Consider the following 6,643-nt stretch of genomic DNA (forward strand, 5'->3'; position numbering starts at 1 on the left):
AAAAAAAAAAAAACAAAACATCGAAAGGAGGAGCTTAGGAAACAAATATACGCCCTAATTGTTTATAAACTCCCAGGCTTACATTTCAGGTTTGATATATAGATCTCATCAAATATAACCTACAAAGAATTGGCAGTGAAATTGCTGAGACTCCAGATTGGCCATCTGGAGTAGACACACAAATGGCACTGGCAATGGATGACATCGCAACCACAGCTTACTGAAAGTAAAATAGTAATTGCTCACTGGGCCTAACCGTGTCAACTGCAGGGTAAAATGAAAACACAATTGTCCATAGATTTAAATAAGATCTAGTCTTCATAACATAATACTCAAAATACCCCAGATAGAATCAGTATTACTCAACATGAAAGGATAACATATGCCATCACAAAAATGGCTAATCAAAAAAGTAAGAATGATATAAAGAACTGTTGGAAATCTGAAAACTTAACAACCAAACAAACAAAACTTGGAAATAGAGCCAAATATTAGCTCATTTGAACAGTGAAGAGATAAAAGATATAAAACAAAGCAAAATAGAACCTCAGATTTCCAGAAAATAGTAACAGAAGGTCTGCCATATTGCATGGGAGAACAATGGGGAGAAATGATAAGAGTTCAGGGAGAAAAGGTTGACAACATATTGGCTGAAAACATATATTTTACAGTCTATGGAAACCTATAATTTCAAAAAAATAGAAATCAACCTTATGCAGAGTAATCCCAAAAGTTGAATGAAACTCATCTAGAATAATTCCAAAGAAAATCAAGTTGAAAACTATATGAGGCAAACAACTGATAGTTTTCTGTTATGAACAATATTCTACTCAGTAATATACAGAAATAGAAAACTACCAATTAGTTGAACCTAAATACTTACAAAATATTCTAAATAAAAACAGAATATGCATTCTTTAAAAGGAAACAAAATTCTTATCTAGATGGACTATGCTCTGAAGATGCCTTTTAAAATTTGTAAGAATTAAACTAATACAGAGCATGTGTTGTGTTCAAGATGAACTTAAACTAGAAATCAAAAGCAGAAAAACAAGAGGAAAATGTCCAATTACTTAGAAGTTAAACATGCTTCTAACCTATGAGTCAAAAATCCCCACTGTTTTGAATGGAACAAAATAAAAATATAACACATTAAAGTTTGATGCAGCTAAAATTGTGCATATAGGGAAATTTATAGCATTAAATCTTCCTATTTTAAAGAAAGGACACACACACACACACACACACACACACACACACACACACCCTCACCCCACAACCTATTAATACCAAGAACAAAGAGAGAATATCATTACAGATCTCCAGATACTAAAAATAGAATACTATGAACAACTCTACATATTTCACTAAGACTACTTGATGATTTCTTTTTATGTTCTTACGAGGTATTGGTCTTCTGTGTGTTCTCTTTAAACCACCAGGGTCAGGTTACTGCAGCCCTTATAAAATAAGTAGGAACATTTTCCCTCTCCTTTTAGAAGAGACTGTCTAAAATAGGTGTTCTTATTTCCTTAAATGTTTTCACTAGTCAATCCCAACATCAAGATTGGAAAGTCCAATTTTTGAGTGATTTTTAACCATTAATCCACTCAGGGCTATTCATGCTAACTATTCATGTTAACTATTTGCAATAATTAATTCTGATTACTAACCAACTTGGCTGAGTTAAACCAAAGCACAGCACTGGGGGAGTCTGTGAGTATAACTATACTATCTATATAGAGGCCTTTGTAATTGATACAATGGCTTAACCTATTAATAGATTTAAAAATCTAAGTAGGCTATTGGGAGGTGGTAGTATTAGGCAAGGTGGAAATTGGTTGGGGAAAGTATAACATAGGCCTTGTGTCCTGTTGGCAGTATATTGTCCAGGTCCCTACATGTTTACTGGTCCACTGATGAGCCAAAGTGAACCTTTGTTTCCTGAAGTTGTTTACCAGGTATTTAATCACCATGATAATAAAACTAAGTGTAATACTATTTCATCAGAAGGAACTACAAAAAAACAATCACAAGATACACATGAATTCAAGAAGATATCTCCTGACCTGAAGAGATAGCTCAGTGGTTCAGAGTGCTGGCTGCTCTTCCAGAGTACCTGTGTTCAATTCCCAATGCACATACAATGCCTCAAAACCATCTGTAAGCTATAGTTCCAGGAGATCTGATACCCTCTTCTGACCTCCATAGGCACCAAGTACACAAGTGGGATAGCTATATGCAGGCAAAACACTCACACATAAAATAAAAGAAAATAAACCTAACTTTAAAAAGAAAAAATTTGATGAATTAGGCTGTGCCACTTTTAGATTTCTTTTTTATTTTCAAATTCTGGTTACCACCAAAACAAAAACTGTTGGCCAATTGAGGTTTTCTTGGCAATGGCTTGAGACCAGTGGCCAAGGCCCAATTTTCTTTTTTAAGTAACATGATAAAATTGAAAAAGATGAGTGACTTAACATTTCAAGGCAAGCAAAACCTAGAAAACCCATCACAAACATATAAAAAGCTAATTACATGAGAGATGTGTACAAATAAGATAAATATTTTTATATCAAAATTTTGTTTGATTACTATACCTTTGAACCTTTCTAAGTTTTGGCTATTTTCAAATGAATTTTAAAGCAGCCGTAATCCCAAGAAGTATTTTTAGTAAAGAGCCTTTAAACTGATGAAGGACTGTTTCAGATTCTGGAGGCTAAAGAGACATGAGTAAAAGCACTGTGAGATCCTGGATAGGATCCTGGAACAGAAAAGGGACAGAAGTGGAAAAATCTCCTGAGTCTACATGGAGTCTGGAAGTTGGAACTTTTGCACCATGTTAATTTCCTGGTTGTGATACCTGTGTATGTCACTGTTAACTGAGGGAGCTAGAAACTCTCCACTATTTCTTTAACTCTTCTGCCAGTGTATAATCAGTTCGAACTAAGCAAGCTTTAAAAATGAAGATTGAAAGAGAAAAAAGTTAAGTATTCCATGTTATACTAAGAACCCAAATCATGTGGCAGTATAGGACTACACGCCTGTAATCCTAATATTCTAGAGGCAAAGATAGAAGACTGTTGTATGTTTGAGGCCAGCTTAGTCTATATAGGGAATTGAAGGCAAAAGCTAAACAGTAAAACTCTTGGAAAACAACACAAAACAAAACAAAGAACTTAAATGTTCTCACTGCAGTGCACATGAGTGAAATGATTCCACTAGATGGCAGTCTGTTTTTTTCAATGACCAAGGGCCTCATCCATCTAAATAGAAATGTTTTTTCTCTAGTTTATTCTTGGCATATTAAATAGGCACATTTCTTTATATAATAGATTCTATGGTTTTATTCACTTTACAAAATAAGCTTATGCTTGATTTTCTAGAAATGTCTTCTTTCAGTATTCAAACTTCATTATCATTCCAAATTGCTAAGATGAGGTTTATTGATCTAAACATGCAACATATTAAGCATTCCTTTATGCTACCAACCTTTGTATGATCTGAAAAAACTCATTCCTTTTAATGTTTATCAACATGGGAACTTTTAGTCCTCCTACAGACTTCAAAACCCTTCCCCATCCAGACAGCAATTCCGTAAAAAGCAGTAGGCAGGTTCTTTCCACCTTGCTTACAGGTCTTTTGGATGTGGGGCACTTCTCCCTGCCAAAAACGATCTCTACTACTCAAAATAGTTTTAAAAAATTAATCCAAACATCCCAGGGTGTATAACCAAAATGCAAACACTTCCAGCGTTCATCTCCCTATTTTCAAAGACCTAAACTTGGATGAATCAGGAAAGTGCTCACTCTCATAATTTGACAGAAAAAGCTGTTGCAGTACTTAAAAATGAAGTGCAGATTGAAAACATTAATCTGCTTTTCTGTAGGACCAGGTTTTATTCCAAGCACCCAAATGGTGCCTCACAAACAGCTGTAAGTTCAGTTTGAGAAGATCCATCATCCTTTTCTGACCTCCCAGGGTTCCAGCAGTGTACATGATGCCCATATATACATGGAAGCAAGACATGTATACATAAAATAATTTTTAAGAAATGAACTGAAAGTTGGGCATAGTGATATATATATATGAGTGGATACAAAGTGGTCTCCTCATAAGAATGAGGCAGGAGGATCACAATTTCTATCCTTGTAAAAATTTCAAAGGAAACAAGTTGGCTGTGGAGAAGAGAAGAATTATTCCCAATTTTCCCAAATCAAATTTCTTGTGACCAACAATTTGGCTAACTTTTATATAGAAGCAACCTTTAAATAGGTCCCTTCTACTTATAGCACTTCTAAATTCATTAGTGTTATTCATTATGAGTTCAGCAGTATTAGTCAGCACAAGTTGGTTAGTCACCAGTTTTTTAAACCACCAACCATCCCCTCCCCTTTCAGCTTTTCCTTTCCTTCTGGTATTTTGCAACATTTTGAGAGGATGAGTAACTATACCCAAGAAACACTGCTGGGCTTTTCTTGTCTGTTGGTGATCTAAACAGCAACCTAAAGCCTATTAGTATAAGGAATGCAACTCTTCACAGTCACATTGCTTCTCCATAAAATTTTAGGAAATAACATCAGGTTGAAGATTTTATTCCAAGTGTCTTGTTTGGCCTTTGTTTTCTGTAACTTTATTAGCAAAAGCTTATATATTCACCCGATTTATCACTTTCTTCACATAATAAGCATATGGGTAACCATTCTTCCAACAGGAGAAAAAAATAGGCCTATTCTAGGAATGGAAAATGATCCCAGATACAGGTCTTTCCTGTTGTTAAAATTTTCTGTCAAGTAAAGACAAATATGGAAAGGAGAAATTTACATGTAAATAAAGAAAATATCTAATAAAAAAATAAAAAATAAAAAAATAAAAAAATAAAGACCAATAAAAATCATCTCCAACACCTTTACATCAGTACCACTTTCCCCAACTCTTCCATCTGATCTACAGCCAGCTTACTAGGACTGAAAGAAAAAGGCTCTCACTATGAATGACTCCTGGAGACGTTAAGGGTACCCTTCTCTGGGAAATGCAGATGCTCCAACAGAAACAGTAATGTTAAAGGAAAACTCTCCTAATATTGAAGGCTACCTACCAGCTTCCCTGCTCTCCTAACACATCCTGCACCAAGGTCTTCACTTTCGAAGGGACCTAACCTGTTCTTTTCAGGAGACCCCATCCTTAAGGCTAGCTATTTTACTTGCAGCATCTACCATTCATGTATATGCACTATAAACAAAGCCAAATCTCCTCCAACCCCCACCTTCCCTTAGAGCATAGAGATTGGGAGCTGCTTTTTCACCTTCCCACACCCATGATTCCTTTTCCAGCATTCAAGCAGCCTGGAACAGAAAAGGTATGACAATTAAAACAAATGATTCAATGAATGTTCTCCAGTGAAAGCAGTAATGAGCAAAAGGTACTATCAAGAACTCCACATTTTCCTAATATTTATAATACTAAGGTAGTTTGCTATTGCAAGGAAACCATTTAATCCCACATAGATAAATGCTAGCATTAACTGCCTTGGAAAGTGGGCTTTAGGAAAATGCTACGTCGAACTAAGGGAGGAATTTTACATGTTATAAAATACTGTGACAGGACAGCTTCTCCTTACACATCTTAGCATTTTTTTTTTTTTAAATTGCAAGAGACAACATCTGTCCCAACACCGGGAGTAACTGGGACCAGTGGGACCAGGCACACAGGAACTCCACCAGCAGAGTGGCTTGGGTTCTTTCTGGTCTCTCTGGGCTGGTGTCCTGAGCAGACAATGGGCTTAAGCTCTGCAGCCAGTCCCACATCACCCAAAGGAAGCTCCACTCGCAGGAGCTCTGACACGCTCAGGATCAGAGGTGAGGAGGACACATCTGTCCCAACACCGGAAGTAACTGGGACCAGTGGGACCAGGCACACAGGAACTCCACCAGCAGAGTGGCACAGCTTCCTTCCAGTCTCTCTGGGCTGGTGTCCTGAGCAGACATTGGGCTCAAGCTCTGCAGCCAGTCCCACAAGAGGAAGCTGCTGCACTCCCAGGTGCTCTAACAAGCTCAGGGTCACAGGATCCCAGAATCACAGGATCACAGAGACAGCTTGACTCTGAGGAGTTCTGACACAACCAGGATCACAGGAAGGACAGGATCCAGTCAGATTTAGCAAGGGCAGATAGCACTAGAGATAACCAGATGGCGGGCGGCAAATGTAAGAAAATAAACAACACAAACCAAGGTTACTTGGCATCATTAGAACCCAATTCTCCCACCATAGTAAGTCCTGGACACATCATCACACTGGAAAAGCAAGACTCAGATCTAAAATCACTTCTCATGATGATGACACAGGACTTTAAGAAAGACATAAATAGCATTCTCAAAGAAATACAGGTGAATACAGGTAAACAGCTAGAAGCCCTTCAAGAGGAAACACAAATATCTCTTAAAGAACTACAGGAAAACATAATCAAACAGGTGAAGGAAATGAGCAAAACCATCCAGAATCTGAAAATGGAAATAGAAACAATAAAGAAAGCAGAAAGAGAGACAATCCTGTCGATACCAAACCTAGGAAATAACTCAGGAGTCATAGATGCAAGCATCACCAACAGAATACAAGAGATAGAAGAGAGAATCTCAGGGGAAGA

The 6,643-nt window shown here is 37.0% G+C and overlaps 1 long non-coding RNA gene across 1 annotated transcript in view; it reads right to left on the bottom strand.

Annotated features, from left to right (window-relative positions):
* LOC116072636 overlaps positions 1-6,643 on the bottom strand; it is a 74,565-nt gene that overhangs the window by 39,345 nt on the left and 28,577 nt on the right. The window lies entirely within an intron of this gene.

This window comes from Mastomys coucha, chromosome X, assembly GCF_008632895.1.
Source record: "Mastomys coucha isolate ucsf_1 chromosome X, UCSF_Mcou_1, whole genome shotgun sequence".
NCBI classification, from domain to species: domain Eukaryota; kingdom Metazoa; phylum Chordata; class Mammalia; order Rodentia; family Muridae; genus Mastomys; species Mastomys coucha.